Source organism: Oncorhynchus mykiss, chromosome 16 (genome assembly GCF_057628025.1).
Source record: "Oncorhynchus mykiss isolate SJ-2025 chromosome 16, ASM5762802v1, whole genome shotgun sequence".
In the NCBI taxonomy this organism is placed as follows: Eukaryota; Metazoa; Chordata; class Actinopteri; order Salmoniformes; family Salmonidae; genus Oncorhynchus; species Oncorhynchus mykiss.
In genome coordinates, this window is record NC_143037.1 from 5822414 (window position 1) to 5840372 (window position 17959).

Here is a 17959-nt window from a genome sequence, read left to right on the forward strand (position 1 = left end):
CCTCCCTCCCTCCCCTCCTCCCTCCCTCCCTCCCTCCCTCCCTCCCTCCCTCCCTCCCTCCCTCCCTCCCTCCCTCCCTCCCTCCCTCCCTCCCTCCCTACCTCCCTCCCTACCTCCCTCCCTCCCTCCCCTCCTCTCCCCCTCCTCCCTACCTACCTCCCTTCCTCCCCCCCTCCTCCCTAACTCCCCTCCTCCCTGTCTCCACCTCCCTCTTCACCCCCGGTTGCCAGCTAGGTTTCTGTTTTCAGTTCATCGTTGCGGTTAGGTTCAGTTGTTGGACACGTTTTACAACAGCTTGAGGACAGATCAGTTCATGTTCCTCTATTGTTCTGTCACCCTTCATTTTAGGAGCTGTTCTCTGCCCAGAAGCATAGAGGTGAGAGAGGGACAGAGGGACAGAGGGACAGAGGGACAGAGGGACAGAAGGAGAGAGGGAGAGAGGGAGAGAGGGAGAGAGAGAGAGAGAGAGAGAGAGAGAGAGAGAGAGAGGGGCAGAGGGACAGAGGGAGAGAGGAAGAGAGGGAGAGAGGGAGAGAGGGAGAGAGAGAGAGAGAGAGGGAGAGAGAGAGAGAGAGAGAGAGAGAGAGACAGAGGGACAGAGAGACAGAGGGACAGAGAGACAGAGGGAGAGAGGGAGAGAGAGAGAGAGAGAGAGAGAGAGAGAGAGAGAGAGACAGACAGACAGACAGACAGACAGACAGACAGACAGACAGACAGACAGACAGACAGACAGTTGGGGGGCACAAACACAGTACAGACTCAGTGAGCATGGCCAGGCTATTTTCCCCAACACACATCGTTTGAAACGTTTTTGATTGTTCATTATCTATTTCACTTACTTAGGCAGCGTAAACATATTCTTTCCTTTTCCCATTCCCAATAAAGCCCATTGAATTGAGAGGAACAGAGAGACAACGAGAGAGAGACAGAGAGAGAGAGAGAGAGAGAGACAAAGAGAGAGAGAGACAAAGAGAGAGAGAGGGATTGAGAGAAAGAGAGAGAGAGAGGGAGAGACAGAGAGAGAGAGAGAGAGAGAGAGAGAGAGAGAGGGATTGAGAGAAAGAGAGCAAGAGAGAGAGAGACAGAGAGAGACAGAGAGAAAGAGAAGGAGAGAGAGATAGCATTTCTAGGGCAACAATCAGTATAATTGTCCTGGTACCGTCTGACACTAGCAATCTGCTGAAAGCCCTGCAGGCCCAGAGGCCCAGGTGTAGCTAAGGATTACACTGCTGGAGGACAGGTGACACACACGAACCTGGACGCACGCAGGCACGCATAACACACACACAAACACAGTGTATGGTGACTCATGCAGAGAAAAGACTCAAGCAGAATGGTCAACAAGATAGCACAGTCTGACTTCCTGTCCCGACGTCCTTGGACAAAACGTCTATTTTTGACGAGTAAAACTGACTTCATCTCCCAACGTAAAATGTGTTAAAAATAGGTACATGGAACCAACTCTACGATTAAGCATTCAGCAATTAATTCCGACTGGGTTCATTTCAAAAGGGGAAGGTTTGGGATGGAGGAGGCTGATAAACAGCTTCCATCTCCAGGCCATCAGACTGTTAAACAGTCATCACTAGCCGGCCTCCGCCCAGCCCTGAACCTTAGAAACCGTTACTAGCCGGCCTCCGCCCAGCCCTGAACCTTAGAAACCGTTACTAGCCGGCCTCCGCCCAGCCCTGAACCTTAGAAACCGTTACTAGCCGGCCTCCGCCCAGCCCTGAACCTTAGAAACGGTTACTAGCCGGCCTCCGCCCAGCCCTGAACCTTAGAAACGGTTACTAGCCGGCCTCCGCCCAGCCCTGAACCTTAGAAACGGTTACTAGCCGGCCTCCGCCCAGCCCTGAACCTTAGAAACGGTTACTAGCCGGCCTCCGCCCAGCCCTGAACCTTAGAAACGGTTACTAGCCGGCCTCCGCCCAGCCCTGAACCTTAGAAACCGTTACTAACCGGCCTCCGCCCAGCCCTGAACCTTAGAAACCGTTACTAGCCGGCCTCCGCCCAGCCCTGAACCTTAGAAACGGTTACTAGCCGGCCTCCGCCCAGCCCTGAACCTTAGATACGGTTACTAGCCGGCCTCCGCCCAGTCCTGAACCTTAGAAACCGTTACTAGCCGGCCTCCGCCCAGCCCTGAACCTTAGAAACCGTTACTAGCCGGCCTCCGCCCAGCCCTGAACCTTAGAAACCGTTACTAGCCGGCCTCCGCCCAGCCCTGAACCTTAGAAACCGTTACTAACCGGCCTCCGCCCAGCCCTGAACCTTAGAAACCGTTACTAGCCGGCCTCCGCCCAGCCCTGAACCTTAGAAACCGTTACTAGCCGGCCTCCGCCAGCCCTGAACCTTAGAATCCGTTACTAGCCGGCCTCCGCCCAGCCCTGAAACTTAGAAACCGTTACTAACCGGCCTCCGCCCAGCCCTGAACCTTAGAAATCGTTACTAGCCGGCCTCCGCCCAGCCCTGAACCTTAGAAACCGTTACTAGCCGGCCTCCGCCCAGCCCTGAAACTTAGAAACCGTTACTAACCGGCCTCCGCCCAGCCCTGAACCTTAGAAACCGTTACTAGCCGGCCTCCGCCCAGCCCTGAACCTTAGAAACCGTTACTAGCCGGCCTCCGCCCAGCCCTGAACCTTAGAAACCGTTACTAACCGGCCTCCGCCCAGCCCTGAACCTTAGAAACCGTTACTAACCGGCCTCCGCCCAGCCCTGAACCTTAGAAACCGTTACTAACCGGCCTCCGCCCAGCCCTGAACCTTAGAAACCGTTACTAGCCGGCCTCCGCCCAGCCCTGAACCTTAGAAACCGTTACTAGCCGGCCTCCGCCCAGCCCTGAACCTTAGAAACCGTTACTAGCCGGCCTCCGCCCAGCCCTGAAACTTAGAAACCGTTACTAACCGGCCTCCGCCCAGCCCTGAACCTTAGAAACCGTTACTAGCCGGCCTCCGCCCAGCCCTGAACCTTAGAAACCGTTACTAGCCGGCCTCCGCCCAGCCCTGAACCTTAGAAACCGTTACTAACCGGCCTCCGCCCAGCCCTGAACCTTAGAAACCGTTACTAACCGGCCTCCGCCCAGCCCTGAACCTTAGAAACCGTTACTAACCGGCCTCCGCCCAGCCCTGAACCTTAGAAACCGTTACTAGCCGGCCTCCGCCCAGCCCTGAACCTTAGAAACCGTTACTAACCGGCCTCCGCCCAGCCCTGAACCTTAGAAACCATTACTAGCCGGCCTCCGCCCAGCCCTGAACCTTAGAAACCGTTACTAGCCGGCCTCCGCCAGCCCTGAACCTTAGAAACCGTTACTAGCCGGCCTCCGCCCAGCCCTGAACCTTAGAAACCGTTACTAACCGGCCTCCGCCCAGTGCTGAACCTTAGAAACCGTTACTAGCCGGCCTCCGCCCAGCCCTGAACCTTAGAAACCGTTACTAGCCGGCGTCCGCCCAGCCCTGAACCTTAGAAACCGTTACTAACCGGCCTCCGCCCAGCCTTGAACCTTAGAAACCGTTACTAACCGGCCTCCGCCCAGCCCTGAACCTTAGAAACCGTTACTAACCGGCCTCCGCCCAGCCCTGAACCTTAGAAACCGTTACTAACCGGCCTCCGCCCAGCCCTGAACCTTAGAAACCGTTACTAGCCGGCCTCCGCCCAGCCCTGAACCTTAGAAACCGTTACTAACCGGCCTCCGCCCAGCCCTGAACCTTAGAAACCGTTACTAGCCGGCCTCCGCCCAGCCCTGAACCGTAGAAACCGTTACTAGCCGGCCTCCGCCCAGCCCTGAACCTTAGAAACCGTTAATAACCGGCCTCCGCCCAGCCCTGAACCTTAGAAACCGTTACTAGCCGGCCTCCGCCCAGCCCTGAACCTTAGAAACCGTTACTAACCGGCCTCCGCCCAGCCCTGAACCTTAGAAACCGTTACTAGCCGGCCTCCGCCCAGCCCTGAACCTTAGAAACCGTTACTAACCGGCCTCCGCCCAGCCCTGAACCTTAGAAACCGTTACTAGCCGGCCTCCGCCCAGCCCTGAACCTTAGAAACCGTTACTAGCCGGCCTCCGCCCAGCCCTGAACCTTAGAAATCGTTACTAAACGGCCTCCGCCCAGCCCTGAACCTTAGAAACCGTTACTAGCCGGCCTCCGCCCAGCCCTGAACCTTAGAAACCGTTACTAACCGGCCTCCGCCCAGCCCTGAACCTTAGAAACCGTTACTAGCCGGCCTCCGCCCAGCCCTGAACCTTAGAAACCGTTACTAGCCGGCCTCCGCCCAGCCCTGAACCTTAGAAACCGTTACTAACCGGCCTCCGCCCAGCCCTGAACCTTAGAAACCGTTACTAGCCGGCCTCCGCCCAGCCCTGAACCTTAGAAACCGTTACTAGCCGGCCTCCGCCCAGCCCTGAACCTTAGAAACCGTTACTAACCGGCCTCCGCCCAGCCCTGAACATTAGAAACCGTTACTAGCCGGCCTCCGCCCAGCCCTGAACCTTAGAAACCGTTACTAACCGGCCTCCGCCCAGCCCTGACCCTTAGAAACCATTACTAGCAGGCCTCCGCCCAGCCCTGAACCTTAGAAACCGTTACTAGCCGGCCTCCGCCAGCCCTGAACCTTAGAAACCGTTACTAGCCGGCCTCCGCCCAGCCCTGAACCTTAGAAACCGTTACTAACCGGCCTCCGCCCAGCCCTGAACCTTAGATACCGTTACTAGCCGGCCTCCGCCCAGCCCTGAACCTTAGAAACCGTTACTAGCCGGCCTCCGCCCAGCCCTGAACCTTAGAAACCGTTACTAACCGGCCTCCGCCCAGCCCTGAACCTTAGAAACCGTTACTAACCGGCCTCCGCCCAGCCCTGAACCTTAGAAACCGTTACTAGCCGGCCTCCGCCCAGCCCTGAACCTTAGAAACCGTTACTAACCGGCCTCCGCCCAGCCCTGAACCTTAGAAACCGTTACTAGCCGGCCTCCGCCCAGCCCTGAACCTTAGAAACCGTTACTAGCCGGCCTCCACCCAGCCCTGAACCTTAGAAACCGTTACTAACCGGCCTCCGCCCAGCCCTGAACCTTAGAAACCGTTACTAGCCGGCCTCCGCCCAGCCCTGAACCTTAGAAACCGTTACTAACCGGCCTCCGCCCAGCCCTGAACCTTAGAAACCGTTACTAGCCGGCCTCCGCCCAGCCCTGAACCTTAGAAACCGTTACTAACCGGCCTCCGCCCAGCCCTGAACCTTAGAAACCGTTACTAGCCGGCCTCCGCCCAGCCCTGAACCTTAGAAACCGTTACTAACCGGCCTCCGCCCAGCCCTGAACCTTAGAAACCGTTACTAGCCGGCCTCCGCCCAGCCCTGAACCTTAGAAACCGTTACTAGCCGGCCTCCGCCCAGCCCTGAACCTTAGAAACCGTTACTAACCGGCCTCCGCCCAGCCCTGAACCTTAGAAACCGTTACTAGCAGGCCTCCGCCCAGCCCTGAACCTTAGAAACCGTTACTAACCGGCCTCCGACCCAGCCCTGAACCTTAGAAACCATTACTAGCCGGCCTCCGCCCAGCCCTGAACCTTAGAAACCGTTACTAGCCGGCCTCCGCCCAGCCCTGAACCTTAGAAACCGTTACTAGCCGGCCTCCGCCCAGCCCTGAACCTTAGAAACCGTTACTAACCGGCCTCCGCCCAGCCCTGAACCTTAGAAACCGTTACTAGCCGGCCTCCGCCCAGCCCTGAACCTTAGAAACCGTTACTAGCCGGCCTCCGCCCAGCCCTGAACCTTAGAAACCGTTACTAACCGGCCTCCGTCCAGCCCTGAAGCTTAGAAACGGTTACTAGCCGGCCTCCGCCCAGCCCTGAACCTTAGAAACCGTTACTAGCCGGCTACCACCGGGTACTCAACCCTGCACCTCATTATTCCATCTATTTTGTGAAGTGCACCAGTCCCTCCTGCAGCAAAGCACCCCCACAACTTGATGCCGCCACCACCGTGCTTCATGGTTGGGATGGTGTTCTTCGGCTTGCAAGCCTCCCCCTTTTTCCTCCAAACATAACGATGGTCATTATGGCCAAACAGTTCTATTTTGGTTTCATCAGACCAGGGGACATTTCTCCAAAAAGTACAATCTTTGTCCCCATGTGCAGTTCCAAAACGTAGTCTGTCTTTTTTATTGCGGCTTCCTTGCTGAGCAGCCTTTCAGGTTATGTCGATATAAGGTTAATTTTACTGTGGATATAGATACTTTTGTACCTGTTTCCTCCAGCATCTTCACAAGATCCTTTGCTGTTGTTCTAGGATTGATTTGCACTTTTCGCACCAAAGTACGTTCACCTCTAGGAGACAGAACGTGGCTCCTTCCTGAGCGATATGACGGCTGCGTGGTCCCATGGTGTTTATACTTGCGTACTATTGTTTGTACAGATGAACGTGGTACCTTCAGGCGTTTGGAAATTGCTCCCAAGGATGAACCAGATTTGTGGAGGTCTACAATTATTTTTCTGAGGTCTTTCTTTTGATTTCTTTTGATTTTCACATGATGTCAAACAAAGAGGCATTGAGTTTGAAGGTAGGCCTTGAAATACATGCACAGGTAAATGATGTCTCCTCAAATGATGTCAATTAGCCTATCAGAAGCTTCTAAAGCCATGACATAATTTTATGGAATTTTCCAAGCTGTTTAAAGGCACAGTCAACTTAGTGTATGTAAACTTCTGAATTATTAGTGAAATAATCTGTCTGTAAACAATTGTTGGAAAAATGACTTATGTCATGCACAAAGTAGATATCCTAACCAACTTCCCAAAACTATAGTTTGTGAACAAGACACTTGTGGAGTGGTTGAAAACGAGTTTAAATGACAACCTAAGTGTAAACTTCCGACTAGCTAACACCAACAAAAAACGTATTCAAGCACCAATCTCCTACCATGCATCTATCTCAGTATAACAGTATAATACTATCCCATCATGCATCTATCTCAGTATAACAGTATAACACTATCCCATCATGCATCTATCTCAGTCTAACACTATCCCATCATGCATCTATCTCAGTATAACAGTATAACACTATCCCATCATGCATCTATCTCAGTCTAACACTATCCCATCATGCATCTATCTCAGTATAACAGTATAACACTATCCCATCATACATCTATCTCAGTATAACAGTCTAACACTATCCCATCATGCATCTATCTCAGTCTAACACTATCCCATCATGCATCTATCTCAGTATAACAGTATAACACTATCCCATCATGCATCTATCTCAGTCTAACACTATCCCATCATGCATCTATCTCAGTATAACAGTATAACACTATCCCATCATACATCTATCTCAGTATAACAGTCTAACACTATCCCACCATGCATCTATCTCAGTCTAACACTATCCCATCATGCATCTATCTCAGTCTAACAGTATAACACTATCCCATCATGCATCTATCTCAGTCTAACAATATAACACTATCCCATCATGCATCTATCTCAGTATAACAATATAACACTATCCCATCATGCATCTATCTCAGTCTAACACTATCCCATCATACATCTATCTCAGTCTAACAATATAACACTATCCCATCATACATCTATCTCAGTATAACACTATAACACTATCCCATCATGCATCTATCTCAGTCTAACACTATCCCATCATGCATCTATCTCAGTCTAACAGTATAACACTATCCCATCATGCATCTATCTCAGTCTAACAATATAACACTATCCCATCATGCATCTATCTCAGTATAACAATATAACACTATCCCATCATGCATCTATCTCAGTATAACACTATCCCATCATGCATCTATCTCAGTCTAACAATATAACACTATCCCATCATGCATCTATCTCAGTATAACACTATCCCATCATGCATCTATCTCAGTCTAACAATATAACACTATCCCATCATACATCTATCTCAGTCTAACAATATAACACTATCCCATCATACATCTATCTCAGTATAACACTATAACACTATCCCATCATGCATCTATCTCAGTATAACACTATCCCATCATACATCTATCTCAGTATAACACTATCCCATCATGCATCTATCTCAGTATAACACTATCCCATCATGCATCTATCTCAGTATAACACTATCCCATCATGCATCTATCTCAGTCTAACAATATAACACTATCCCATCATACATCTATCTCAGTCTAACAATATAACACTATCCCATCATGCATCTATCTCAGTCTAACACTATCCCATCATGCATCTATCTCAGTCTAACACTATCCCATCATGCATCTATCTCAGTATAACAGTATAACACTATCCCATCATACATCTATCTCAGTATAACAGTATAACACTATCCCATCATACATCTATCTCAGTATAACAGTCTAACACTATCCCATCATGCATCTATCTCAGTCTAACACTATCCCATCATGCATCTATCTCAGTATAACACTATCCCATCATGCATCTATCTCAGTATAACAGTATAACACTATCCCATCATACATCTATCTCAGTATAACAGTATAACACTATCCCATCATACATCTATCTCAGTATAACACTATCCCATCATGCATCTATCTCAGTCTAACAGTATAACACTATCCCATCATACATCTATCTCAGTATAACACTATCCCATCATACATCTATCTCAGTATAACACTATCCCATCATACATCTATCTCAGTATAACAATATAACACTATCCCATCATACATCTATCTCAGTATAACACTACCCCATCATGCATCTATCTCAGTATAACACTATCCCATCATGCATCTATCTCAGTATAACACTATCCCATCATGCATCTATCTCAGTATAACACTATCCCATCATACATCTATCTCAGTATAACACTACCCCATCATGCATCTATCTCAGTATAACACTATCCCATCATGCATCTATCTCAGTATAACACTATCCCATCATGCATCTATCTCAGTATAACACTATCCCATCATGCATCTATCTCAGTATAACACTATCCCATCATGCATCTATCTCAGTCTAACAATATAACACTATCCCATCATACATCTATCTCAGTCTAACAATATAACACTATCCCATCATGCATCTATCTCAGTCTAACAATATAACACTATCCCATCATGCATCTATCTCAGTATAACACTATCCCATCATGCATCTATCTCAGTATAACACTATCCCATCATGCATCTATCTCAATATAACACTATCCCATCATGCATCTATCTCAATATAACACTATCCCATCATACATCTATCTCAGTATAACACTATCCCATCATACATCTATCTCAGTATAACAATATAACACTATCCCATCATGCATCTATCTCAGTATAACACTATCCCATCATGCATCTATCTCAGTATAACCGTATAACACTATCCCATCATGCATCTATCTCAGTCTAACAGTATAACACTATCCCATCATGCATCTATCTCAGTCTAACAATATAACACTATCCCATCATACATCTATCTCAGTATAACACTATCCCATAATGCATCTATCTCAGTATAACACTATCCCATCATGCATCTATCTCAGTATAACAGTATAACACTATCCCATCATGCATCTATCTCAGTCTAACACTATCCCATCATGCATCTATCTCAGTCTAACAGTATAACACTATCCCATCATGCATCTATCTCAGTCTAACACTATCCCATCATGCATCTATCTCAGTATAACAGTATAACACTATCCCATCATACATCTATCTCAGTATAACAGTCTAACACTATCCCATCATGCATCTATCTCAGTCTAACAATATAACACTATCCCATCATGCATCTATCTCAGTCTAACACTATCCCATCATGCATCTATCTCAGTATAACACTATCCCATCATGCATCTATCTCAATATAACACTATCCCATCATGCATCTATCTCAATATAACACTATCCCATCATACATCTATCTCAGTATAACACTATCCCATCATACATCTATCTCAGTATAACAATATAACACTATCCCATCATGCATCTATCTCAGTATAACACTATCCCATCATGCATCTATCTCAGTATAACAGTATAACACTATCCCATCATGCATCTATCTCAGTCTAACAGTATAACACTATCCCATCATGCATCTATCTCAGTCTAACAATATAACACTATCCCATCATACATCTATCTCAGTATAACACTATCCCATAATGCATCTATCTCAGTATAACACTATCCCATCATGCATCTATCTCAGTATAACAGTATAACACTATCCCATCATGCATCTATCTCAGTCTAACACTATCCCATCATGCATCTATCTCAGTCTAACAGTATAACACTATCCCATCATGCATCTATCTCAGTCTAACACTATCCCATCATGCATCTATCTCAGTATAACAGTATAACACTATCCCATCATACATCTATCTCAGTATAACAGTCTAACACTATCCCATCATGCATCTATCTCAGTCTAACAATATAACACTATCCCATCATGCATCTATCTCAGTCTAACACTATCCCATCATGCATCTATCTCAGTATAACAGTATAACACTATCCCATCATGCATCTATCTCAGTCTAACACTATCCCATCATACATCTATCTCAGTATAACACTATCCCATCATACATCTATCTCAGTATAACACTATCCCATCATGCATCTATCTCAGTATAACAGTCTAACACTGTTAACACCTTATGGAAGGTTTGGGAATCGCTTCCTTTTAGGTGGTTGTAGAATTTAACGGCTCTTTTCTGGATTTTGAAAATTAGTGGGTATCGACCTAATTCTGCTCTGCATGCATTATTTGGTGTTCTAAGTTGTACACGGAGGATATTTTTGCAGATTTCTGCATGCAGAGTCCCAATTTGGTGTTTGTCCCATTTTGTGAAGTCTTGGTTGGTGAGCGGACCCCAAACCTCACAACCACAAAGGGCAATGGGCTCTATGACTGATTCAAGTCTTTTTAGCCAGATCCTAATTGGTATGTTGAAATTTATGTTCCTTTTGATGGCATAGTATGCCCTTCTTGCCATGTCTCTCAGATCGTTCACAGCTTTGTGGAAGTTACCTGTGGCGCTGATGTTTAGGCCGAGGTATGTATCGTTTTTTGTGTGCTCTAGGGCAACAGTGTCTGGATGGAATTTGTAGTTGTGGTCCTGGCGACTGGACCTTTTTTGGAACACCATTATTTTGGTCTTACTGAGATTCACTGTCAGGGCCCAGGTCTGATAGAATCTGTGCAGAAGATCTTGGTGCTGCTTTAGGCCCTCCTTGGTTGGTGACAGAAGCACCAGATCATCAGCAAACAGTAGACTTTTGACTTCGGATTCTAGTAGGTTGAGGTCGGGTGCTGCAGACTTTTCTAGTGCCCGCGTCAATTCGTTGATATATATGTTGAAGAGGTTGGGGCTTAAGCTGCATCCCTGTCTCACCCCACGACCCTGTGTGAAGAAATTTGGTTTTTTTGCCAATTTTAACCGCACACTTGTTGTTTGTGTACATGGATTTTATAATGTCGTATGTTTTACCCCCAACACCACTTTCCATCAATTTGTATAGCAGACCCTAATGCCAAATTGAGTCGAAGGCTTTTTTGAAATCAACAAAGCATGAGAAGACTTTGCCTTTGTTTTGGTTTGTTTGGTTGTCAATTAGGGTGTGTATGGTGAATACATGGTCTGTTGTACGGTAATTTGGTAAAATGCCAATTTGATATTTTCTCAGTACATTGTTTTCATTGGGACACCACCTGTCCCCTTCGTTATATACACCTGTCCCCTTCATTACATACACCTGTCCCCTTCGTTATACACACCTGTCCCCTTCATTACACACACCTGTCCACTTCATTATGCACACCTGTCCCCTTCGTTATGCACACCTGTCCCCTTCATTACACACACCTGTCCCCTTCATTACACACACCTGTCCCCTTCATTATGCATCCTGTCCCCTTCATTACATACACCTGTCCACTTCATTATGCACACCTGTCCCCTTCGTTATGCACACCTGTCCACTTCATTATATACACCTGTCCCCTTCATTACACACACCTGTCCACTTCATTATGCACACCTGTCCCCTTCGTTATGCACACCTGTCCCCTTCATTATATCCACCTGTCCCCTTCATTACATACACCTGTCCCCTTCATTACATACACCTGTCCCCTTCATTACATACACCTGTCCCCTTCATTATGCACACCTGTCCCCTTCATTATGTACACCTGTCCCCTTCGTTATAGCCACCTGTCCCCTTCATTATGCACACCTGTCCCCTTCATTATGTACACCTGTCCCCTTCGTTATAGCCACCTGTCCCCTTCATTACATACACCTGTCCCCTTCATTACACACACCTGTCCCCTTCGTTATATACACCTGTCCCCTTCATTACATACACCTGTCCCCTTCATTACACACACCTGTCCCCTTCGTTATATACACCTGTCCCCTTCATTACATACACCTGTCCCCTTCATTACATACACCTGTCCCCTTCGTTATATACACCTGTCCCCTTCATTACATACACCTGTCCCCTTCATTATATACACCTGTCCCCTTCATTACATACACCTGTCCCCTTCATTACATACACCTGTCCCCTTCGTTATATACACCTGTCCCCTTCATTACATACACCTGTCCCCTTCATTACACACACCTGTCCCCTTCGTTATATACACCTGTCCCCTTCATTACATACACCTGTCCCCTTCATTACATACACCTGTCCCCTTCGTTATATACACCTGTCCCCTTCATTACATACACCTGTCCCCTTCGTTACATACACCTGTCCCCTTCATTATATACACCTGTCCCCTTCATTACATACACCTGTCCCCTTCATTACATACACCTGTCCTCTTCATTACATACACCTGTCCCCTTCATTACATACACCTGTCCCCTTCATTACATACACCTGTCCCCTTCGTTATATACACCTGTCCCCTTCATTACATACACCTGTCCCCTTCATTACATACACCTGTCCCCTTCATTATATACACCTGTCCCCTTCATTACATACACCTGTCCCCTTCATTATATACACCTGTCCCCTTCGTTATATACACCTGTCCCCTTCATTACATACACCTGTCCCCTTCATTACATACACCTGTCCCCTTCATTACATACACCTGTCCCCTTCATTACATACACCTGTCCCCTTCATTACATACACCTGTCCCCTTCGTTATATACACCTGTCCCCTTCATTACATACACCTGTCCCCTTCATTACATACACCTGTCCCCTTCATTATATACACCTGTCCCCTTCATTACATACACCTGTCCCCTTCATTATATACACCTGTCCCCTTCATTACATACACCTGTCCCCTTCATTATATACACCTGTCCCCTTCATTACATACACCTGTCCCCTTCATTACACACACCTGTCCACTTCATTACATACACCTGTCCCCTTCATTACATACACCTGTCCCCTTCATTATATACACCTGTCCCCTTCATTATATACACCTGTCCCCTTCATTACATACACCTGTCCCCTTCATTATATACACCTGTCCCCTTCATTACATACACCTGTCCCCTTCATTATATACACCTGTCCCCTTCATTACATACACCTGTCCCCTTCATTACATACACCTGTCCCCTTCATTACATACACCTGTCCCCTTCATTACATACACCTGTCCCCTTCATTATGCATCCTGTCCCCTTCATTATGCATCCTGTCCCCTTCATTATGCACACCTGTCCCCTTCATTATGCACACCTGTCCCCTTCATTATGCACACCTGTCCCCTTCATTATGCATCCTGTCCCCTTCGTTATATACACCTGTCCCCTTCATTACATACACCTGTCCCCTTCGTTATATACACCTGTCCCCTTCATTACACACACCTGTCCCCTTCATTATGCACACCTGTCCCCTTCATTATGTACACCTGTCCCCTTCGTTATAGCCACCTGTCCCCTTCATTATATCCACCTTTCCCCTTCTTTATATCCACCTGTCCCCTTCATTATGCACACCTGTCCCCTTCTTCATATTCACCTGTCCCCTTCATTACACACACCTGTCCCCTTCGTTACCCACACCTGTCCCCTTCATTACATACACCTGTCCCCTTCATTATACACACCTGTCCCCTTCATTATGCTACCTGTCCCCTTTTATATATTTACCTGTCCCCTTCGCTATGTACACCTGTCCCCTTCGTTATATCCACCTGTCCCCTTCATTATATCCACCTGTCCCCTTCATTATATCCACCTGTCCCCTTCATTACACACACCTGTCCCCTTCTTTATATCCACCTGTCCCCTTCGTATCGCACACCTGCGCCTCAATGGACCAATCTGAACTCTCTCATTAATTGATTACCTCCCCTTTATCTGTCTGTTTCCTCTGTTTGTTCCGTGTGTCTGTGTAGCCGGTGCAATACTGCACCGCTGTAACTCTGCGTTGTGTGTGGTTGATTGAGACTATAAACGTGGACTTTGGAGATCAGGTAGTTTTAATCAAGCAGAACTGACTCTCTGCATCCAAAAGGAAATAAAACATTTGTAGAGCCACATCTGTTCTGAGAATCGTCGCCTCTTTCTACAACAGATGCACAATAGGAGGGACTGGGATCATTCGAGGAGCTAGCCATCGTTCACACATACAACAGCCTGCTAATACCTTAGCTAGCTATTAACCACATGTTGAATTCAGAATGTTGATATCATCCTTAAAAGTACAATTATAAGTGCATCTTAACATTACCATCCACTTATGAGTAACCTCTAAATACACATCATTATTCATGAACAAAACATTGTGTGTATGACTTTGTACTTAAACTTTTTTCCAACGCAAAGGAAGTCAAAGCAGACACCTACGAAGAAGGACCGTGTGATGATGTATTGATGATGTCATCTCAGGTAAGCAGTACTGGGCTGTATTGACGATGTCATCTCAGGTTAGCAGTACTGGGCTGTATTGACGATGTCATCTCAGGTTAGCAGTACTGGGCTGTATTGACGATGTCATCTCAGGTTAGCAGTACTGGGCTGTATTGACGATGTCATCTCAGGTTAGCAGTACTGGGCTGTATTGACGATGTCATCTCAGGTTAGCAGTACTGGGCTGTATTGACGATGTCATCTCAGGTTAGCAGTACTGGGCTGTATTGATGATGTCATCTCAGGTTAGCAGTCTGGGCTGTATTGACGATGTCATCTCAGGTTAGCAGTCTGGGCTGTATTGACGATGTCATCTCAGGTTAGCAGTCTGGGCTGTATTGACGATGTCATCTCAGGTTAGCAGTACTGGGCTGTATTGACGATGTTATCTCAGGTTAGCAGTACTGGGCTGTATTGATGATGTCATCTCAGGTAAGCAATACTGGTCTGTATTGACGTTTAGATTGAACGGTCATATCTCAGTTATTGTTCTCATTTATATAAAAAAATAAGCTGTTTTCTTTACTTTCAGAGAGCGATCTGATCAAGGGGTCGAAAATGTAGACATTGCCAGATGTTCACTGTCCGAGGAACAGGCCGCGGAAGCTTTATTGCTGGCAAAAGTGTCCATAACCAGAGGTAATTCAACTGTTCTGTGTTCTTCTTCTCTCTCCATCTCTGCCTGTCTTGTTGTACATGGAACCTGTCTCGCATGCATTAATTAAAAAACCCTTAAGATGTCAGCTGCTAGTTTTCAGATTTACACCACATTAACACAGCCATTTTCACTGGACTGATCTGTTTCTGCCAAGTCATAATTTCCCTGGGGGTTAGACTTGCAATAACCAAGTGGTGAGACACATAGCCCTCTATATTTAAATGTTTCAGGTACACTCCGATAGGTGTCTGCGTCACATACAGTATCTTCTATTGACATTATCTTCTAGTGTTTGTCCTCATGTGTCTGTTTTTCTGCATAAAGTACTCTGTAGCCACTTAGTGTGAACACCTAGGTGAGACCACACACACACAATAACAGTCTCTCTTCTTCACTTCATCCCTCTCCACCTTCTCCCTAAATCCTCTGGGTTATATCAGCTGTTTTGGTGAACCCCTCCCGCATCTGAACTGGCTGATACAGGGGGCACAGCATGATCATAGGTGAGAGGTCACTTGGTCAGGTCAACAGGAAGTATTATTAAAGAGGTGCTTTACATTGAAATACAGATAGAGATGCAGTAGTCCCAGAGTTAATGATCCCAGGTCAGTTAATATTATACAGGAAGTATTATTAAAGAGATGCAGTAGTCCCAGAGTTAATGATCCCAGGTCAGTTTATATTATACAGGAAGTATTATTAAAGAGATGCAGTAGTCCCAGAGTTAATGATCCCAGGTCAGTTTATATTATACAGGAAGTATTATTAAAGAGATGCAGTAGTCCCAGAGTTAATGATCCCAGGTCAGTTTTGCATTTCACTTCCTGATGATTATGATGACTGGCAGTGTTAGAATAAAAAAAAAACAGGGCTTAATCATGTTCTCTCTCTATCCATCTGTCTCTCGTCTGCAGGTATGTTTTGATGTGAGAGAGGTAGCCAGTCCCGTCGTCGCCACCTCACCCGCTCTTAAGATAACCTTCGGGCTAACTGGGAGCCCAAGGCTGGTTAGGAGACACGGCTAGAGACACTGTAATTGTGATGAACTGAGAGAATAGTAGGGTAGCACTGTAATTCATGAATCATATGCTGTCTGCCTCTGTTCTCACCTCTTTCCCTTTCTGTCTTCTACACCTCTCTCCCCACCTCGTCTTTCTGTCTTCTACACCTCTCTCCCCACCTCGTCTTTCTGTCTTCTACACCTCTCTCCCCACCTCGTCTTTCTGTCTTCTACACCTCTCTCCCCACCTCGTCTTTCTGTCTTCTACACCTCTCTCCCCACCTCGTCTTTCTGTCTTCTACATCTCTCTCCCCACCTCGTCTTTCTGTCTTCTACACCTCTCTCCCCACCTCGTCTTTCTGTCTTCTACACCTCTCTCCCCACCTCGTCTTTCTGTCTTCTACACCTCTCTCCCCACCTCGTCTTTCTGTCTTCTACATCTCTCTCCCCACCTCGTCTTTCTGTCTTCTACACCTCTCTCCCCACCTCGTCTTTCTGTCTTCTACACCTCTCTCCCCACCTCGTCTTTCTGTCTTCTACACCTCTCTCCCCACCTCGTCTTTCTGTCTTCTACACCTCTCTCCCCACCTCGTCTTTCTGTCTTCTACATCTCTCTCCCCACCTCGTCTTTCTGTCTTCTACACCTCTCTCCCCACCTCGTCTTTCTGTCTTCTACACCTCTCTCCCCACCTCGTCTTTCTGTCTTCTACACCTCTCTCCCCACCTCGTCTTTCTGTCTTCTACACCTCTCTCCCCACCTCGTCTTTCTGTCTTCTACACCTCTCTCCCCACCTCGTCTTTCTGTCTTCTACACCTCTCTCCCCACCTCGTCTTTCTGTCTTCTACACCTCTCTCCCCACCTCGTCTTTCTGTCTTCTACACCTCTCTCCCCACCTCGTCTTTCTGTCTTCTACACCTCTCTCCCCACCTCGTCTTTCTGTCTTCTACACCTCTCTCCCCACCTCGTCTTTCTGTCTTCTACACTTCTCTCCCCACCTCGTCTTTCTGTCTTCTACACCTCTCTCCCCACCTCGTCTTTCTGTCTTCTACACCTCTCTCCCCACCTCCTCTTTCTTCCTCGTTTTTATAATGCACACCATATGTGCATTGAAGTACAGATTGAACTTGTATTTATAATATTACAATTATCATAGTTATAATGAATTGATGTATTTACAACACATTCTCCACTGGTTGAAATTAAGTATCTCATTGAAATACTGTACTATCCTGTTTCCTCAGATTAATGCACATGGAGTTTTTTTTTATTTGCATGTGTTTTCTTTCTATATATATATAAAATAAAAAAGTTTGAAATATCCAATAAATGTCGTTCCACTTTGTCACGTTCTGACCTCTATTTCTGTTGT